The sequence below is a fragment of the Anomalospiza imberbis genome, chromosome 2, assembly GCF_031753505.1.
Source record: "Anomalospiza imberbis isolate Cuckoo-Finch-1a 21T00152 chromosome 2, ASM3175350v1, whole genome shotgun sequence".
In the NCBI taxonomy this organism is placed as follows: Eukaryota; Metazoa; Chordata; class Aves; order Passeriformes; family Viduidae; genus Anomalospiza; species Anomalospiza imberbis.
In genome coordinates this window covers 14,328,805-14,350,800 of record NC_089682.1, presented here as the reverse complement: position 1 = coordinate 14,350,800, position 21,996 = coordinate 14,328,805, and the positions used below count along the sequence as shown (strand labels likewise).

Genomic DNA, 21,996 nt, shown 5'->3' with positions numbered 1-21,996 from the left:
CCTGACCCTAGTGTGTTTGACCTGCAAGTCCTAATGATGCACAGCACAAAGTGGTGTGACCTAGTAGAGTCGACCTCAGGGTCCCAGTGTTACAACAAAAAAAAAAGATAGCTATGAAACTAAATAAAGTGCTCAAAGTTAAAATTTCTCTTTTAAGATCAATGAAAATATTTTATTTGAAGGAGTTATGGCCCATTTCTGTTAATAATGAGGCTGCTGCCAGACAACCTAAGACATACGTCCCCCCAGGCAATGGTACAGAAATAAAAGCAAGTAAAAGAAACTACAATATATTAATTAATCATTGGACTTCCAGCTTCTCATTAACAGTCTCCACTGAAGTTTCAGTAATTCCTAAGCATTCCATAATAAAATAGAATCCACTTCAGGGATTCAAGCAACAACAGATTAATTCAGCAAACTTCTGAACCTAGTGTGGGGATTGAGTTCTAATCCTAAATCTAAGGAGGATTAAAGAGGAAAATACCATGAGCACAGAAAGGCCAAGACAAAACCAACCAGCCAACCAAAAAACAATGAGGCAGGGCATGGCAAATTTTCTATGATATGAAATTTAAATATATTAAATATTCTATTATATTTTTCTTGCAAAAACTAGAGGAGTTGGATTGCCTGATGCTAGTAAGAGATTTTTCAGAGGAATATGAATACTACCATCTACAAATTAAAGGTTTGGAGTTTTTTGTTGGAGTTTTTTTTTTGGTGGCGTTTTTTTTGTTGGTGGTTGATTGGTTTGGGGTTTTTTTTACATTTTGAATTAATACATATAAAGTAAAGGGTTTAGTTAGTAAAGAACCAAAAACTTTAAATTTGCTGAGACATTCTGAATACTCCATATCTCTAGACAGATGTCAGGAAGCCTGGGCTCAATTATTTTGCATCTTGTGATGGGCAAAGATTTCTGTTGAGTTGTGTCAAGGCTGAAGTGTGAACTTATTAGACTTGCTACCACTTTTTAGAGACAAGAAGATCTACAAGTGGAGCACTGGACAAGCAGAGGAGGATCTGGCTAAGAACAAATCCTTTGACATGTGCTTTCTATGGCAGTGTTGCTCAGCTATGAGGAAGTGATGCAAGTCAAGGAGTCTTTTTTTGGAACCACATAAATACAGTTTTCTAAGAAATTTTATAGAACATTCAACTCCTCTACATTTTCCTTGAGTGTCCTGTGTTCCTTGAAAGAAAAAAAAATAAAACCCAGAAAACCACTTTTCTTTTCCCAAGAGTTTCACTTTTCATCTTCAGCATGGTGTTATAAGTTCATGAGGATAAAAAAAGACAGCAAAAGCTGTAAGTCAGTCCAGCTTATTCTAATGAACAATGTTACTGTTGCAATCACTATCTAGCTAAATGGTGTCCCACTTCAAATATTAGCATTATTATTAGCATATTTCCCAAGGGAAAAAAAAGTAATTCTAAAATTTTTAACATAAAAAAAGAAAAAAGTCTACTCAATACAAGTAAGAATGCCATATTCTGCTAACTTTGAATTAGGTTTACCATAATTTAGAGGGTTTTAGAAAAATGTATTTCAGGTCAGGCTGAGTTTCTCTTTAACAAAAGTTACAGATTTTTTTTTTTTTAAAGTCAGGATAACTCTAGAAGGGCTCTGCATCAGTTACTCTACTGATAAAATATTGTCTATGTAAGGCAGTGAAGAGCTAAGGAAATCGCAAAGCGCTCAAAAGAATCACAAAGTAAAAACCCAGTGACCGTATTAGAGTGGTCCTCTCACCCACACAATTTAAGTTTGCACAATACTTTTCTGTCTCTCACTCTCAGTTCCAGGGACTTATTCAATACAAGGAAGTATGAAGATGAACAACGGCTTTTTTTCACCTTTACAGAAGTCAGCTCCATAACTGCAATGAGCAGATATTCTGCACGATGCAATGACAGCAAAGAAGGATGAGTCTTAAGTTTAATTCTGCTGTACCACAAAGTTGAAAAACTTTCTACAGAAAGTGAGGAATTTCTCAGCATGGATGAAACGGGCTTATGTCAGCTTATATTTGATATCTATTCTTATTTTTGCCCATATTCAAAAAGATATTTTTAATGATTTTGCTTTGACTCTGAAAAGAAAATCAAGCTAGGAACAGTATAGTAATATTTAAAAGATTATCTGGACTACCTACCTGAAATGGAGCATAATTGCATTTTTATACAATATACTCTTTAAAGAGACGGTGTCCTAAGCAATAATCACTGCCTGAATCTGTGGAGCAAAAGGAAGAAATTAGGCTTGATTAATGTATGTTTTTGTCTGAGTAATTCAACAGAACAAGACATGAAAAGGGAAAATATCTTAGTATTGTGTTAACAAGTTCACAAAAATGCACGGAGGGTAACATCTGTGAGCCAGATAAAGTAGGAGGCAGAGAAATAACAAATGAGACAGATGCAGTCAGAGATGGAAAGACTCACCTGGAGGATAAATTATTCCATCTAACCATTTCTAGTTCAGGGATCTATAGCTTTCCCATGGGCTCTGACTTTTTTAGCTGGTTTAGAATATTCCATTTTTTCCAGGGCTGCAGCACTGTGAACATACTATAATTCATTTATATTGAGGATAATTTGATTTGGGTTTTTTGTTAAATTTGTTTTGTGTCGAATGAAAACCCCAGCAATATTAGTTCGATTAATGCACACAGTTACTAGCAATATTTACCAGTTGAATGTCATTTTGTCAACTTGGCAAAGATCAGTAAGACTACAATAAAAAGAAAGCATGATTATCAGGCACATCTGTTAACTCTGGTGGCTTTTCCACCTTCTTCAATACAGATGATGAACTAAAAGCAAATGGGGCTCATTGGTTTCTTCCTGGTAATCCCATTGCACAAACTTATTTATATCACCTTTGGGATGAGAGAGAATCAAATGCATAAGCAAATATTCCCATGAACTTGGTATTCCTATGATGAGAAATGTTTAGAAGTTCAAGATAACTTCCACATTGGAAACACAAAGAAGAATATGCAGTTACGTTTGGGCCATTATATTCAGAATACTAATTTATAGGTATTTGGTATTAAAAGGACGTAATCCACATTTTTTAGTTTTCCTTTTATCAGTGAATCTCCGTGAAAATCCAGAAGATTGCTCCCACAGTGACTTTGAACCACAAGTATGCTGACCTTTAAAAATCAACACCACTTTGTGGTTCCGCTCTTATCTTTCCTCTCACTGACAACCATGACAAAATTGTTGTCAGACTGTCAATATCTCAGACCATAGACTTCAAGTGAGTCACCAACTGTTCAGATACCTCGTTATTCATAGTCCAGTTTCCTCCTCAAGCCTCAAGGGACCACTGGTGTGGGAAGTGCAAGATGTTAGTTGTGATTCTGGATCTGGCACCTTGACAGAAAAGCTGTCCTGCCTTGAGTCCTAAGGCAAGAGCAGCTGTATATCCAAGTGGCATTGAGTTTCACAGGGGTCTTGGCATAAAAAATGCCTGTGCTGCTTTGGGGGCCCATACTCAGGAAGGCTTTGCAGAGTATATTATTAAATTAGTTTCCCCCAAAGAGCAAAAGAAAAGAGAGGAACAGAAAGCATTTTGTGTTGCAGTCCCCACGAAGAGGCCACATGCTTTCCCCAGGTGTGGCAATGCTGCTGCAGTCCCATCAGCATGAACAAAAGGAACAGGAAAGGCAAAGATTGCAGTGAAACAGAGCAGGGCTGCAGGACCCCAGGAGTTGCTGGACTGCACAAGCTGGGGGTGGGGGAACGGACAGGCTTGGCAGGCTGTGTCTGGGAGGAGCAAGGGGAAGAAGGGGAGAATATGGGAATTTGGTGAGGTGGTAGACATGTGGTCACACTTTGGTCAGAGAAAAGTGCTCTTCTTTGGTTAGAGAAAAGAGGTGACAGAAAGAGGCATTTTTCCAATATCAGCAGGAAGCTAGGTCTTGAGGTAAAATAAATCTAAATATAAATGTAGCTGCTGACCATGACAACCTAATACAGCTCCTCAGCTCTCTTCTTAACCTCTCTTGCTTGTATTATGCCCAGCTTCTGCTCCAGTCATGATATGTTGTTACAATGAACTTTGCAGATTCTTTGGCTTCCTATGTTGGATTTTTTTCCTTTTTTCTCAATTATCAAATAAAGACCAGCAGTAGGTACTTTTGTACAGCTGACTAAAAAGTCTCCCCATGTTTTTTCTTTTGAATGTAATATATATAAATGAATGTATAAATATGAATATGTATAAATTAATATAAACAGTTACCACCATTGAGAGGAACTAGAGAGCATTCACTAGGGAAAAAATAAGCAAAATTCTTGTTAAAAATCCACCCTGGTAATTTTTGTATTACACATTTGTGTCCTTATAGTATTTGAACTAAATTTCTTTTTTGTGATATTTAATAGAGGCATGCTTATAATCACACATAATTATCTGAGCAAGAAAAGAAACACTGACTTCCTGAAGAAATACAATAGATTTTTTCAGATACTTGTTTCAAAGCATAGTAAAATGTATCAGAAAGCCCCCACACTTCAAAGTTTCTGACTCAAGTCCAACCACTGCTGTTCAGGTCCATGTAAAATCACCTGCTGAGGTCAAAAAAAGCAGCCCACTGCCTGTGTGACACTGTCTGAAACAGTAAATAAACCCTGCTTCTCATCACAGAGCTGCTTCCAGGTCTGCTTGGGTTCCTGGTGCTTTCAGTCCCTCAGTCAGAGCTACTTTCTGTCTTCTCTGCCTGCAGTCCTCATGCACCCCTTCAGACTGAGAAATAAATACATGGATGGGGGCAACTCTTCAAAGCAGAATGATCAAGAGTGCCTTTCTAATGGCTTCTGGTAGATTTGGGAGTAGGCCTTGGTGCTAGTGCCTATTATCCAAGCACAATAAAGCTTCATGGAATTGGAACCTAGCCATATAAATATTGTGAGCCATCCGGAGAGCTGGCTACTATATTGATTCCACAGATTAGAAGGTCTATTCTTTTTGTTTTTCAGACGTAGGCATCAAAGCTCTGTGGCATATTAAGCATTGTCCATTAAGTATGATATGACAGAAAACTACCACCTGGTTCTACTTAAACCTCGAAAAAATTGGGATTGCAGGAAAGCCCTAAAATGCTGAAACACATCTCTGTCTTAGGGGCGCTCAACAACAGTAAGGTGGAAGAGCCAATGGCAGATGATGACCGTAGGATCCCAGCCCTAGAGCAATGAGGGAGAAGGGAGGGATAGAAAAGCTTCAACTTGTGTTAGTTGTCTTGCATGATATAACTGCAGTTACCTTCTTTCAAGATTACTAGGCACAATTTTCTTTTCTTTAAGTGTCTCATCTGAGGGTCTTTTCCTTGTTCCTCTAGCAAATTTGAGACTATTTATGTTTCTATTAATCTTCTATTGAGACATTTTTCATCTTTTGTTTTATGATTTCACATTGTCTTTCCTTTGATAAAACATCTATGTTAAGGCATTTCTCTGTGATACGTGGATATAACAGACTTTGAAACAAATTAGTCCTTAATTAGTTCCCTGCCTGTTTCTCCTCTCTCTCTGCCTATCCTTAAATTTTTCCCAAAATTTCAATGAAAAAACCATTTCAACTTAAAGCTTGAATTCTTGAGATTAAAATGTGTGCAGTGAGACTCACTACTTTTTATCTGAAATGGGGTAGACAGCAGGTAGCATTTAGTGCATTCCCTTTTTCTTGAAATTGCTATCTCTGTTTTTTCATGTTGTTTTTCTGTACTTTTGCCATATCTGTATTGAAGAAAACTTTAGAAAAAGAGGAAAAAGGAGGATAAAATTTATTCTTTGCCTCTCTGGTGTCATTTCTTTCCTGCATTGCTTTCTGTGAAATGATCAAAGCCATCTACCAAGTTAGCAAGAAAAGGTTTAAAATGTGTTTGTCCTCTGGTTTTCTGTTGCTCTGCCTGAGCCTTTTTTTCCCTTTGCCATTTACAGCATCAATGGCTTCATTAGCAAGGGATTACAACAACCAAACCTGCCCTGATTCTCCAGGGAGTGCCCCCCACCAAATGTTCAATTTCTTATTTAGCTACTGCTGTACATTCAAACCAGCCCCTTTTCTAGCTAGTTTGACCTGGCCAAACAAACCAGCAGCCCTAACCTGACAGTGTATCCTGATTGAAGGGATCCCTCCTGGGTGAACACATCCTCACCTATCACAGAGCCTCCCCAGCCATGTCTTTGCTCACCCCCCCAGAGCTGCAGGAACATGAATAAAGGCCAGCATCAGGAAGAAAACTGCAGCTCCTAATACCTTGGCCATTTATAACTGCTTCTAAGTCATCTCTTGGACTTAAGGGTCAGACACCTTAGCCAACAGTGGTCTCCACGCCAGTCAAATATAAGCAGAAGAAACAGATAGTCCAGGTTTGAAAGTGTTTGCACCTCATTCTTCACGCTCTCCTCTTCCTTCTCACCTCCCAGGGACTGAAAATTTTGTCACTGCTGACAGGGTCAGATTATCACATCACACTTACCCCAAGGAATTGTAAAATGTCTGGCTTTTCTGCATAGAAACATGGATTCAGGTGAACTCCCAAAACACTGAAGGGAAACATGCAAAGATAAGTCAGCTCAACAGAGAAACCATGAGAACAATCATTCTCAGCCAGGGAAGAAAGCTGACAAACAATTCATTGGTGACCTCTAGAAGTTCAGATAATCAGTGGTAAAGTATGCTCTGCCACCACAACATGTAGCTCTCCAGGAGATTTTCATGAGATCAAGATGATGCTGAAAACAGAAGGACCTCCCAACAGCTTGTTTAGCACCAAGGAAGTACCAGCTCCTTTGGGAATCTGAATAAGAAATACAAAACTAGCTTATTGTATAAAGAATACAAGTACTGTAAAAGGTGGTATCATGTTTTCTGCAGGTACCTTCTACACAGATTCAGTGAATCACAGGAAATCTGGTCTTTCCAAAAAAATAAAAATAAAAAAACAATACTTCCCCAGTGTACAGCAAAGAAAATATCATATTCTATTTAAATCAGTTAGTGGAAATTTATTTTAGCTGAGACAAAAAAAAGTCAAACAACAATAACAAGAAAAAAAAACTGGAAAGAAGGTTACTATCTACAATCTTGATACATTTAAATGTTTTCTTGATTTTACAAACAAGGTTGCTCTGACAGGTAAAATAGCAATGTCCACCCTGTGTGCCTTTGAAGACAGCCATCAAGGAAGATAAAACCAACATTATTTCCAGTCTAAAAATAAGCTCTGAAAGCACTGTACTCCATGTATCTCTCAGTCATGCTTTGTTTCTTTTGCACTGCTCTGGCACAAATGGGCTCTCAAACCAGCTGATAACACTGATCACCTTGCAAGGAGAGATAAAAGGAGTCTCTTTGAGAAGACTGAGAACTCTACTCTTGTCTGTCTTACCACTGGAAAAACACTTGCAGCTCTGGACACTGATTTCTGAACCCAGGAGTGTGAAGGTGGCCCTGCTGCAATCACTACAAGCTTCACCATGGGTAGAAAGTACAAATGAGTTCAGCATCCTCATTTCTGAAGAAAAATTGTAGCAATTGCTAAATCTAACTTTTTTTCCTTGACTAAAATATCACTAAAATTAAGGAGCCTCTAGAACATTCTGCTTTACCCATACTGATGCTCTGATTTGCAGAAGACAGATGAAATTGTGAGCTTGATCCTCTCTATTTCAATGCAGAGTGCCCAACAGACACACAAACCTTATACTACCATCAAAAATCTCTCCATAGCAGGGCAGCTGGCAGACAGATCTCTCAAATGACTATTCAGATAGACTCAGAAATAATGGCCACCCTCAGCAAGTCTGCAGATGACATCAAGCTGAGTGGTGTGGTTGCCACACCTGAAGTACAGGATGTCTTGGGACCTGGACACTCTCAAGAACTGGTCCCATAGTGTCATGGTTTGACACTGGCGCAATGCCAGCATCCCCATGAAAATGCACTTTCCTAAATAATTGCTGTGAGATGTGATCAGGAACAGAGCAGAGCAGGCCCAAGCTTAATAACAAAAGAAAAAAAACTTTATTAAACTACTACTACTATAAAGAACACAGACACTAAATCTAGGATGAAGACTCTCTAAAACACTCCTCCTCCTCCCACTCAATTTCTAAACAAATCCACAGTGAGACGCCACCCAGGATTCCTGATCAAGTTGCCACCCTTCAGATAATCAATACTCAGTCTCTCAAAGGAAAGAGAAATCTTTCTTGTACCACAGGCCCCCAGGAAACACAATTGCCACCCTTGTGTTTCCATGTCACACATGGCAAACGCCCGGAGAAAATCTGCCATGGTGACACTCTCCTTTCCATGTCACAGTGCTCTCACCACCGTGCATGGACAGACTGCTCAGAGGGCTCCTTTAAGGATGCTTTGCCATGGACCAAAAGAGACAACAGTTCAGCATCTCATCTTGGGATTACAGTCCCCCCCATTTTCCCCTGGGGCTGAGGGTCTAAGAACAGAGATCATCTTCTTCCTGAAGACAGAGGGCGTCACCATTCCCTCCTCAGCTTTCCTCTGTTCTCTCCATTTCTGCACTGGTGGTTGCTGAAGCAGGTTTCTTTGGTTCACTACTGCATCTCCCTGAACTGCAGTCTCTATTACAGGAGAATTTGGTTCAGTCTATGGCTAACAAGAAAAGTCCAGCCACAAGCCACTCCATCATCTCCTTCTACCCCAAAATTTCCTCTTCTAACATCTCAAATCCCAGACTGTCTCTCTTCTACGTCAAATCAAGGAGGAGTCATATTTTACAAAGCCTTCATTTCTCAGGAAAGGGTTAAAAGTTCAGACTCCCCAGACGTCTGAAATCTCTGCCCAGCAGCCGATTCCCAAGGCCAAGGCTGGGCACCTCCCCCCCACCCCCCTTCTCTTCCGCCGGCAAAGTTACAGGTGCCGTCCGGACTCTCTATCTCTTCCCTCTGAGGGGGGGGATGACAAAGACATCTCCGCTTCTCTCCACCCTTCCGTCCACAGGAGCTGGCTCGGTTCCAGTCCTTCAGCCCCCTCGGCTCACCTCGACCAGGCCACACGGCTTCCCCTCCCCCACCCAGCCCTGGCTGGGCAGGGGAGGTCTGCACAGCACCCTGACCTGACCGGAACCAAAGAGATAGCTCTCCTGGGAGTTCTTGCTTTTAACCTCCTGTGTTCTCAGAGGCGTGTCCATACTTTCAGTAGTCACTCTAGGTGCCAATATCCAAACGTGACCACTGATCAGTTTGACCCAACTTCTTAAAAAAATTCACTTCCATGTCAAACCACAACACATAGGAATTCCATGAGGTTTAACAATTTAAAGTGCAAGGGTTCACCTGGGTCAGGGCACCCTCAGAATCAATCCAGGCTGGGGGATGAACAAATTGAGAGTAGCCCTGCCTGGCAGGAATTGGGAGTAAAGGGGGGGGGAGGGGGGGTGGGACATGAACTGCCCATGCACATTTGAAGGCCAGAAAGCAAACTGTGTCCAGGGCTGCATCAAGAGAAATGTGGCCAGCAGGTCGAGGGAGGGCAGGACTGCTATGCTGGCTTAGGTGTGCTCCTCCTTGAAATATGTGGTGGTCAGACCCCAGTGAGATGCCTTGTAGGGGTGACCTGAGCTGCTAACAGTGTCTGTCCCCTCCAACTTAATGATTGCACTGGGGGAAAGCTGGGGAATGGAGGAGACTCCTGCTTCACATTGGTCTGTTGGACAAGCGCTAGAGCTTCCTTCCTGCATGGGCTTGGCAACAGCAGCCCCATTCCTTTTCACATTCCCAGAAGGTCAAAGTCAATCAATTCAGACCTTCTAAAACTTACTTTAGTTTTGATTCTGACAATTCTACCGAGGCCACCTTTGGACAACAACCGTGAAGAGCAGTGAGTCGATAATTCTGCTGTGGTGGCTGTCCCTCAGTGCTGCTACAAACCTTTCTAAACCACACTGCTCAGAACATGTGGAAATTATGTGCAGCCTTCCAGGAAGCTTTTCATTTGCTATTCACTTCAAGCAGCAGGAAAGCCTTCCTCAGATTTCCATTTTAAACACCAAATCAAACTAAGTCTGAAGATTATTGTCTTCCTATGAAAAACAAATGAATAATTAATTGCCATGGGATTTTCTCTGTGTAGTTCCAATCTGTGAGGAATTAGTTGGAGTCCTTGAGATTGAAAACAATTAATGAACACAGGATGTGCAGCCTCTGTATGAACATTTTGGATTATTCCACATCATATTCTGCCGATAGTCCCACTGTTGCTAAAGCAAACATCCAAAGCTCAGAAGTTACGGCACATGTGATGGTGACACATTTACAATAATGCCCCAGATGTGATCACCTTTAATTTCAATGGAACACTGGCAACAATACACACCCAGCATGTATTACAGTGGCTGTAAGAGAGTCATTAGGGTGGGATGCAAATATCTGAAATGAGCAATGGACAAAATTTGGCAAGTACTCATAGAACCATTAAAATATCTGAATAACAAGGAAGATGTTTACTGCTCCCCACAATTGAAGGGTTTAAAACTATTCAGACCCTGAAAATTAAGCTCTGCATTTTGTTCAGGAAACACAGCTCCCCACAACTGAAGGGTTTAAAACTATTCAGACCCTGAAAATTAAGCTCCGCATTTTGTTCAGGAAATACAGCAGTGTTACCACCACTGTATTGCAGCCCAGCCTCTCTCAGCCACACTCTCGCTGCCCATGCAGGTGTCCCAATATCATGACTGTTCATTGCCCTATAAATTTATAAAGGGTACCTTGGGATAGACCCAGTCTAAACCCAAGAAACAGTTTACAGCTAACTATTATGTCTCTAACCCTGACCTTCCTTGCTGCAGACTCCCCACTATTTTCTAGCATAGACTCTTTTACAAAAACCCACAGTCTGCAAATAGCTTTTTTTGATATGAAAAATCTTTTTGTGGCTTGTAAGTAACCTTGTTCTGAGGACATCCCCTTTTTATCTGGTAAGTGCATGGCCACATTGGGCTTATTCCAGTTCCTAGAGAACATATGCATTGATAACTCTTATGCAGAAGTATACATTTGTTTCAGTGGCTTTTGCAAGCTGAATGAACTCAAATTGCCAGAACATCTTGTCTGTTTCTTCCCAGCTGTAGATGCTATAAAGCAAATCCTAGAAATTAATGAGTAAACTTAAAAAAAGCTTGAAGTTGCTTTCAATGGAAAATCAAATGTTTGAATTTTTTTTCAGTAATTAGTTCCCTGATGACATAAAACTGATCTGGATATCTCACAAGCACTGCCATTGCAAGGTCAGCAATTCAAGCCTGTGATGCCACAAAGCCAGCTCATGATACCTTGAAGGCTGCTCCTGACAGTAGAAAATGAAGATGGATATAAAAGAAAAAAGCATCCTTAGAGTTGAACAGAAACAAAATTTCTCCATCTATCATGAAAACAGTGGTCCCAGAAAAACAGTGAGATCCAAGAAGTGTCCTACCTGAGAGGAAAACCCTTCCATTTGCATTCATCATTTTCTAGATTCCAGAGAAATCAAAGAAACTTAGAAGTATCAGAGATATTAAAAACTTCTGACAATTTTGTTCACATTCACAAATATAATTACTGAGGAGACAATAATTCACAAATTATTCTGATATTTGTGATGAATATGCTGAACATGCTGGAATTTACCCAGCTCTGACTTTCAGAACTGCTGCCTTTTGACTTTGAGATGAAACTGTAAGGAATCAAAATACCAGATACTACTGCAGAAATGCGTGCAAGTATCTCAGTGAATCTTTTGGAAGAAGGGAATGGATAGTGGTTGAACTCATTAGGAATAAGAATTCCAAAATATATTAGAGTCTTCTAGAAAATGCTCTCTGTGCTCAAGAGCCTGGTGTACCAGCCGCTGTTTTGTGGAGCCTAGGTGAAAGGAATGCTTTATCCTGGGCCTAAGTCACCACCTTAAGTGGTTCCCTCCCTGTGACAGGTGTCCTAATTGCTGCTTTTATTCTTCTGTGACAATTATGCTTTGTATGAAAAGGAACTAGTTTTATACAGTTCACTTATGCCCAGAAGGAGAAACACCACTAGTTTTGTGATCATATTCAGAAGCAGTATTCCTGAAGATGGCACATTTGGAAATGGCATTATTTCATACTGCTGCATAGCAGCAATTGGCACCCCAGTCTATAAAAGATACTACTCAAAAAATATAAAATGGCCAACACCCACAAGAAGAAACAGAGTTCTATTCTATCCCAAAATATACCTCTGCAGAGTACCTGTGGTATTGCATTTAATCTAATTTACTAAAGGAGAGATGAATCCCCTTGCTGCAATCAAGCTATTTTTAAAAAGAGATTGTGGTGATTCAGCTGAGTGGTGACTAACCCACTGACAAATTTCCCCTGTCAGCTTGTGTGTATAAAAAGATGCTTTGCTGGAATGTATCATCTGCAGATACCACTATCTTTTTGGACTGATGGGGAGTTTCCAGTCAAACTATATTATTTTAATCATTATTTAAAATTATATGCATATCAAGCTTTTAGCACATTTCAGAGGGGCATCAGGTCATACAATTGAGCTGTACTGGGTTTGTATGGCTGGGAGTGGCTTCTGTGGGCAGTTTCCAGAAGCTTTTCCCAAGTCCAACAGAGCCAATTCCAGCTGGCTACAAGACAGACCCACCACAGGAGAGAGACTGTGTGGGAGGAACAGCTCTGCAGACTCACTTTGGAGCCATTCGTGGAGGACTGTCTCCCATAGAAGGGACTCCCCACTGGAGCAGGGGAAGAGTGAAGAGTTGCCGAGGGGGAGGAGTGGCTGAGACAAGGTCTGACCACAGACTTCATTCTCCATCCTCTGGACCACTGGATGAGAGGAAGGTGGAGAAAAACAAGAGTGAAGTTATGCCTGGAAGGAAGGGAGAAGTATGGAAAGGTGTTTCTAAGATATGAATTTATTTCTCATTATCCTACTCTGATTTAATTGGTAATAAATTAAACTAACTTCCACAAGCTGAGTCTGTTTTGCCCATGACAGTAACTGGTAAGTACTCTCACCCCATCCTTAGCTTGACCCACAAGCATTTCACTGTATTTTGTATCCCCTGTCCAGCTGAGGAGGGGAGTGACAGAGCAGCTTCAGTGGCTCTCTGATGTCCAGCCAGCATCAACCCACCACACAAGCCACAACAGAGAGAATTTGAAACCGATATTGCACAAGATCATTAGCAGAAACTGCTTGTTTAATTTACTTTATCTGTGCTGAATGTATCTTCTGAGAGGATAAACAGAGATACATTCCCATGAACAGAAAAGCAGAGTCATCCCCCATTCTGAATGTTAGTCTGCAACTCAAAAGATGCAGGCTGAGTTGCTTGCTCTACAAGCTGCTGCCTTTGGCAGGTACAGGATTACATCTATGGACTAGGGATGACTGATGCCTCCTACAGCTGTTCCTACCTGCAAACATCCAGTTAATATAGCAGAATAAGGAGGGGAGAAGGTGAGTTCTTCATTTACATCAGCAGAGAGAAAGAAATTAAATCTGTAAAATAAACTAAACCAGAAATTGAGCTGAGAAACAACTATTACAGTCCCTTGAGTAGGGCACTTAATTACTCTATAGCTCCTTTGGAAACTGCCTTCTAGGGACTATAGCAGAAGCTCATGCTCATGACATTTATCAGGATGTAAGTTTGGAATATAATAATCCTGGCAGTTCACTAGTGAGTTTGCCTGGTCCTGAAAAACTAATTTCCTAGGAAATTACTTTTTAAGATCTACCTATAGTTCTGTCCGGTTTCTCTGATGATTTACAAGACTAGATAACCTGTTTTCTTGCCATGGTGAGAACAAGTCTTAGAGAGCACAGATTAATGTTTTTCCTCTTCACCTTGATTTAAAATCTCGCAGTTTATGTCAGTGAAAATTGTTACACATTTAATTAGCTATTTTGTTGATGCAGAATTAAAGACAGTTTAAAAAATAGTCTGTCTATTATTTCTATCCTCATAAGTCAATAATAAAAATTATATCACTCACAGGACAGCATATGCAAATAAAGGTGCATATGATAGACTGAAAGCAGAATTCACTGGCATCTAATAGGTGTTTAATTGCTTTGGAGTGCTACTGAAAAGCATCCAATATTATTAGGATGTTTTTTCTTGCAAATGGGTTTTAGAAGCATATGGTCAGTGCTGTATAATCGCAGTCTTATAATTAAAACTAAATAGGTTAGAAATTACAAGGTAGAAGAAAATAAAAGCTCAGCAGCAAGTATATGTATGGCTAACCATGGATTGGTGTGTGCTGAGTGGTGCTTATGGGTGGCCCTAAATGCTGTGCTCCGGCACTACACCTGCCAGGAATTACCATTATGGCTTAGGAGGAGCTGTGGCTGTCTAAGGAGACCTGAGGGAAACCAATTCTTAGCTGAGGCTGACATGAGTACAAATTAACCAATTAAGGCACCTGTATCGATATAAGCATCCTGACTCATTGTTTAATGGGGGTAATTGGAATTCTGTAGAGGAAATAAACTTGATTACAGGGATCAAAAAGAGTGAAAGATTTCTAAGCATTTGTCTCTTGCTTGTGACAAGTTGCAGCTTATGAGGCTGCTGACATCAATGCCTTAAGTTTTAACTTTCATATTTTTCAGATTCTCTACTGTCTTAGTGTGTAACTCTGAAATTCATGTAAAGTGCTAGCAAGCTCTCTTCACAGTTTAGTTAGACAAAACAATCCTTTTCCAGCCTGAGAACCAAGGACACTGTTGCAGCTTCAGGCCCAAAAAGAATAAACAATGGCAAATTGAAGAGAGCAATCTGGGAGGATGGGACTTCATAACCTGAAACTGTAATTGGACAATTAACCCCAGGATGTAAATAGAGCACAACTTATGAAAGTGTGAAAACTCGTGACCCAGGGTCCATCTTGGGTGGAGCCACAGCCAGGCTCTTGTACTGCCCAAGGTGTATCCTTTGAAGGCCTTTTAATAAATACCTACTTTATTTCTTTAACACTGTCTAGCCTCTGTTCCAGGTAGCCTCTTTAGGCATCAACACAGAACAAATTGCAGTAGGGGGAGTAAAAGGTCAGGTTGTAAGCACTTTTTAGTGCTTACAATAAAATTGTGTACATGCTATGAAGAAATAGACAAAGGTCTGCATGTTTAGCAATAAACATGAAGTCTATATTCCAACTTTTTGCATGTATCTGAATTCCCAGAATGTTCTGGTTTTACGTGATAAATTGTTCTTGGTATAATGCAATCCAGCAGATTTTCCCATCATCTTACATGCATCTATAAATTAATTTACAATACAATCCTAGGTGTCTACTCTTTGATTTTGATGGGTGGATTTGCCCATGAAAGCATATGATGAACAGATGGTGGAAGAGAAAAAGTCAAAGAGATAAGGGGCTAGTTGGGTTCTTCAATCCAAAGGAATAAGATGTGGATGATTTACTCTCTATAAAGAGAAGACAAACTGATCTCCTGAGAGAAGGAAGAATGGAAATAAATTCACTATATTCTCAGGAAGCAATGTATCACAAAAGGTCAGCATGCCTTTATGTTTGAAGAAGAAAATGAAAAGGCATCTGTGGCTTATTGTGTCCAAATGTATTATTTCCTTTGAAGGATTCAAAATATTTTTGTCGAACGGAAACTGAGGCCTGCATAACTTCTCTGACATGTTTCTGAAGAGTAGTCTGATTATTTGAGAGCAAAAAAAGAAAAAGAAGTACAGTAAAAGACCCAGCATTATTTTTTCTTCATGTGTCAGACTGAATTTATGGGTGCACAAGACCTGTCATATTTTACCTAGAATATCAACAGAGAAACAATAAAGAACACCTAATGTTTTATTTATTTATTCCCATTCTCCCATTTGTATTTCTTTTTTTTTCCATTCCTGCCATTACTCTTTGCAGGGCACAGATCTTCAAAGGACTCCAGCTGTAATGATCTGTATTTCTCAGGATGCAGATATTCTATTGGTATAGAGTGGGAATCTTACTGTTCAGCTTTGAAACTGTAGGAGCAGCTGGGGACCACAAAATCTAATAAGGGCCAGTACTAGAACTCTCTTTAGGCTACAGAAATTTGCAAAGCAAAAATCTTCCATTTGAGGAATTGAAAATCATTTCCTTTCAGTTGAAAATGTCCAACCATCCTGCTTCAATTTAATGGAATTCTGGTATTTCAAAATTTTGCCTAATTGTACATCAAAAACCAGTATGAAAAAGGATAGAAATTCTCTATTCAATAAACAGAAATTCTCTATTCAATAATGACTGACATTGCTTAGAACACAGAGCACACCATAATGTTATTGAAAGGAGTAAAATAAATGAATACTCTGTAAACTCCAGAACACATAATGAAATGAAAAATAATGAAACACATAATGAAACACAGAAGTCCATTACATTTATTATTTTCTATAATGAGAGTCTACCCATCTTATCAAACTTCTGTGATAAACTTTGCCCCTTCTGGGCCTGATGAGTTTTGCAAATTGTACAAATGAAACAATTCTTATCCAGCATTACCCACACAGAAGAAAGGTGCACACTGACTAAAAAAAGGAAGTGCAGAAATTCTTTAAATGAAACCACATTGAATGAGCCATTAGGGTCCTTCTGTAGAAGAAAGTTAGAAGAACAATCACATTAGGACAAAAAGAGGACCATAAAATATGCACTGTGCACTTTTTATAAGCCCAGGATGAAGTTAGTGTCTCAGTAGATACCAGATTCTGCTTTGAAATCTGTTTATTGACCTGTAACTTATGCAAATAGGATGACTCAAAGGTAATTGACAAGAAAGAGAAAGAAGTAATATGTTGTTGAATGTGCCCTGAGCTGTTTACTCACAAAACTCTCCAATACATGTATGCCTTGTAATGAACTATTGTATAAAATTCTTGCTGAATAAGACTAACATGGTTTTCAGATATATCTGTCCTGGGAGACCTCACCAAAAAAAACTAAAAACAAACAAAACAAAACTGAAAAAAACAAAAGAAACCAGTCATGACAAGAAAAACAATGTATTCTGCTCTTGGTGTTTAATATAGTATAAGGTAAAGTGTAGTTTTTGTTGCCACTTGCAGCAACAAAGTTAACAACAGCAGCATGTGATGAGGACTCTGAAGTCTCTCCATCTGAGATTGCGTACTGAAATCAAATTCAGGCAAAGAGAAAATGAGAAACAAACAAGTTTACTGCAGCTTTGCAGTAGCAAATAATCAAGATAACTACTTGAGGAACATAAAGCACCAGTCTTCAAATTATATGATAACTGAAACACAGGTGTTGAATATCCAGTTATGTGCAGATCTCTCTCCTCTCAGAGACTGCAAAGGGCACAGAAGGGTTAGCTTGAGATGAACAATGCCAGGGGAAAAAAAGAGCCAGTCTGTGAACTGCAGGACAAATCTATCTCAACCTAAAATTTGTCATCAGTTGTGTTGTACAGGCAGTCTGTTCAAACCCATGACAAATGACGCTGCTATTCATAGAGCAGGCGTAGCACAGGTTGCCACGATCTAAATTGTTACCAATAGCATCCCATGCACCAAGAAATGTCATGCATTCAGGAGGCTTTTAGTGCCTCTTTTTGCAGTTGCACTGCATTTCAGGAAATGAGAAATATTGAATCTCTGGTTATAAGGAAGCAATATTTTGTTTTGACATCAGGTCTGTGGAGCAGATTCAGCCAAATCCTCCACATCAGTCCTTGATTTGCTCTGCTATGAAAAAAAGGATGCATCTTCAACTTATTTGTAGCCCCATCCTGTCTTTTTAAATATATTTCAAGAAGGGCACAGATTGTCTAGCCAATGAGTTATGCTGTATGCATAAAAATATATGGATAATAATGTTCTGGCTTCTTCATACAGCTTCATGGAGAATCTTGACTTCAGGTCAAACAACTACAAAAGCAAAGCTTTTTCCCCTCAGCATTTTAGCAAAGTGCACATCTTTAAGTAAATTAGTGTTATAACAGGTTTCCACTGATCCATCTTGAGGAGTCAAATGAGAACCAAAAATAGATCCTGTTTTCAATTTCCCCTGAGCACCAAAATGATTTGAAATCCTTCCTTGCCACAGGAAACAAACAGATAAACCCCCCAAATCTGGCAATGATTCAGTAAATATATGTGCCTGTTTCAGTATTTAAATCCAGGAGCCAAGGAACTCTTTATTACAGAAGGACTTGCAGCATATCCAATGAAGGTAGGAAGCAAGTGTGACTCTCCAAGAAAACCCCTCCCTCTGTGGTCAGATGCTTTGTGGCATTTGCAAAGGAAATCTCAGCTCAGAGTATGCAGAAGATGCCAAAGCCAGCTCTGCAGAGGGGTGCAGAACATGTAAACAGCCACACACCACAAGTACACCTATACCTGTACTTAAAGGGACTGGCAAATGATATGTGAAGATATGATCAGATACTATTCATTGGAATTAACAGTACAGGTGAAAAAATAGACTGCAATTTCAACTTGAATTATGAAAAGGGGAAACTCCCCTACCTGGAAAATTCCTGCAGAATGGCAAAGTCATTGAATCAGTAACAAACACAGCAAGCATTTTGAAGTAGAAGAGCCCTTGGCTTTAGGGCTGATGGGATTATATGCAGTTTTTTTAAGTAACTACTCCTGGATTTGTCTGAGATAAGTGATTGTATTTTCAAAAATGGAAACAAGATGATCTCATTTAAAGGTTTAGTACTTCCTTAAAATATTTATGTAAAAAAGTGTTCCCTGGCAAGGAGATTAGGATGTGTTGAAGGAGAGGACAAAAAGTAGAAACAGTAACTCAGCATTCAGCTCAATTTTAGTACATACTTTTTAAAAAAGGATAAAATCATAGTGTATGATTTCATAGATATAGCTGAGATCAAATCCTTGAAAGAAGATTTCACTGAATGTACTTAACTGGCATAAACCAGACCATCTCTAATTTTGCTACAAGCAGATGCATGTTAAGTTATTTTTCTTAATGCCTGTTAATAGAATTGGCATTGAGTAACAAAAGCTAATGATTTTTTGTAACATTGTTGCTAATGTGATGTTCTGTTTGTTTTTCAGCAAGGCATATGTATAACACTCAGCCCTAGTGGCAGTGTAAGGAGGTAGCATGAGTATCATGACATTACACTAATTAAGATTATCCTGAAGAAAGCCAAGGGTGCCCTCCTCTCCAGCTCTGTAGAACAAAATGAATGGGGAGAACAAGGGAAATATTAATAACAGTTTATATAAGAAGTGCTTGATTTTGCTCTGCTTATGTGGAATTGCAGTTAAAGAAAGTGAAAGGAGAGAAAGGGAAAGTATTTCTTGGTTCTTAGAAAAATAACAAATGGATTGTTAATTAGCAAGTGTTTAAAGGGCTGGTTCTAATCAGGGTAAATGGGCTTGTTTTTCCAACACTGGGTCTCACATCAAAACAACAAGAAACAATTGAAAAATCTTTGCTGAAGAAAGCAAGAGGAAGTGGGTTGTCACCAGCTGCTCAAAGACAAAATCCTCCAACAAATGTGTAGCAGCAGATGCCGTGTGAAGCACAGGGAATGTAAATGCACATGAGTCATCCCACAAGCTAAGGGGGGACAAGCTGCAGGCCAGATCCTGGGGGCAAAGATTTTTATGACTTTAGCCATCTCTCCACTTGCTTTGTACTTTGCTCAAGTAGACAATATATTTTTTTGGAAGAAGGTGTTTTAGAGAGCCCTGAGCAGAAGGAGAGTATCTTACAGAAATATTATTCTTTAGGCCTATGGCATCAAAATAAGGAGATGGTCCAGCATCATTGTCTGTCCAGCAGGGAGAAGAGTTGAAAGTATTTGCCCCTTTCCCCTCTTTTTTAGGTTCATGATAATGACAAAAATTGTTAAAAGGATAATTTTTATAATTTCCAGCATTTCACTATTTGTTTTACACTTCAGTTTCATAACCTGGCACACTGGGAAAGGATAGAAAAATGGCATAGCAGCAAAAATAGAACTACCTACTGGGTTTCACCAAGATAATCCTGAGGATCCCATCTCAGGCTGGTTGCCTCTGGGCAGAAGGATAAGACCTTCCAAAAGTTGAAGTATGATGGAACTTTAAATGAAAGTGACAAAAGGATGCTCTCCAGGAGTTTTCAATAAAATCCTGTTTCTCTAAAAGAAATAGCAAGAAAGAGACAGAGGGAGGAGTCCCAGTCTCAGCTCTTGCCTTGCCTGTCCCAGCTGTATATATTTAGACATTCTCATACTTTATAAAACACACACTGATTTGCACAATTCCATAATCTTATAAGACAATAGGTCATTGGAGATTATCAAATTCTCATCCATTTAATTTCAAAATTCTTTTCTTGTTTTCCCCCAGCAACACCAAGATCTTACATGGAGAGAAAGAAAAAAGGATTTAGCAGAAGACTTTGCATGGAGTCTGCATTTTGCATGGTTCCACATTTTGAATCCATTATTATGTTTCATGCTACCATGTTCCACTGTGACAGATCCTGAGGATTTCCTCCTGCCAGGCACCTTCAAGGCAGCCATCTCCAGTTTCTCCACTGAATTCATGCTACTTAACATGTCACAAACAAGGAGAGGCTTTTTTGTGCTTTAAAGGAGAACTCCAGAGCTGACTGGAAACAGTGATTTAATTTTGTGAAAATATTATGATATTTTGATATTAGAACATACTGATATGCGATCTTTCCTGGTTTAAAAAATCCAAAAAACAACAAAAAGGAGAGAGAAGGAGTGAGGACGATGGGCCCTCAATAGCCAGTGATGCAGACATTTGGAAATTCACCTGTGCCAGAAGGGACACTGCAGGAGTATCAAGCCAGTGGGGAAACAATGACACTCTGAGCTGCATTGGGTGATGATTTTCAGGCTCCATCAGGGTGATGCCGTGAACCTGGTGGAACCTGTAACATACACCTGCAGATTCTATCAGGTGGTCAGGAGAGGCATGTAAGATTATCGTTTTCTTTGGGATATTTTATCTGCAAAGCTACTCTTGAAGAAAGAGAAAACCTCAAAGACATTTGTACCTGATCTGAGGAAGGAGGCTCGAGGACTGGGCTTTGCCGTGTCTCACTGCAGAGCACAGTTGGGAGCCAAGCATTAGCAAGTCCTTCTTCTGTACATGGGCAAATTTAGCAGGAAATGAATAAAATTAGACCCTGCTGCCCTTTATCCCTTGTTTGCCAGACGTGGTCGAAAGAAACTGCATTATATGTGATCCAAGCCAGATTCATCTCCAGGCTCAGGATGTGTCCACTTCTCTAATTGTGTTTCCCACGGTCAATAATCAGGGTCCCACCGTGGGAAAGGGGCGGGACAGCACAGGGGAGCCTGACAGGCTTGTTCCTCAGACCTGGGAGGCAAACCATGCCATGAATCTACAGCTCATGGTGGCTGGTTCTTCAGTGATGAGAGTGGACCACAGAGCAGCTACTGTATATCCAAGGGAAGGAAATCCAGCCTGACTTGATTTTGTCATAAGTGATTAGATTTTATAGTGTGCTTATGTACTTCTCCTAATCAAATTAGCATGTTGGCTCAAAATCAGCCTAGCAGAAAACCTCTCATTTTCTTACCCATTCTGCTTCATTTATCACCTGGAATTACCAAAGTTTTGAGATTTTCTTTTCTCTCTGACTGGGCCCAGTTCTGCTTAGCTTATAAAATTTGAAACATTCATCGCCCAAGGTTGCAAGAGAAATGAATATTTATAATCCCATCTTCCCAGCACACTCAGAGGTGTCTCACAGTGTGACTTCATATTAGAAATGTCCCACCTGTGGGGATCACTCAGAAAAACACAGATTACAAATCTGTACAACATAGAACAAGGTCAATGCCCAAATTATGGGAATTATCACCTTAAAAAAGGTTGCATATCTGATGATGTACTGCCCCAACACTGATTTATAGGTGCTGTACTAGTGACTCTCCCCTGTGAAGACAGAATTTCAC

General features: G+C 39.7%; 1 long non-coding RNA gene across 7 annotated transcripts in view; it reads right to left on the bottom strand.

Annotated features, from left to right (window-relative positions):
- Nucleotides 1-21,996, bottom strand: part of LOC137468309 (uncharacterized) — a 405,810-nt gene that overhangs the window by 208,257 nt on the left and 175,557 nt on the right. For 6 of the 7 annotated variants that reach the window (XR_010995862.1, XR_010995859.1, XR_010995861.1 and 3 more), the window contains 2 exons: nucleotides 21,069-21,157; nucleotides 2,160-2,239 (listed from right to left, as the gene is read on the bottom strand). This is a non-coding gene — a long non-coding RNA (uncharacterized lncRNA). Of the gene's footprint in view, nucleotides 1-2,152; nucleotides 2,240-21,068; nucleotides 21,158-21,996 lie in introns of all 7 variants that reach the window. The other variant, XR_010995860.1, reaches the window with a different exon arrangement.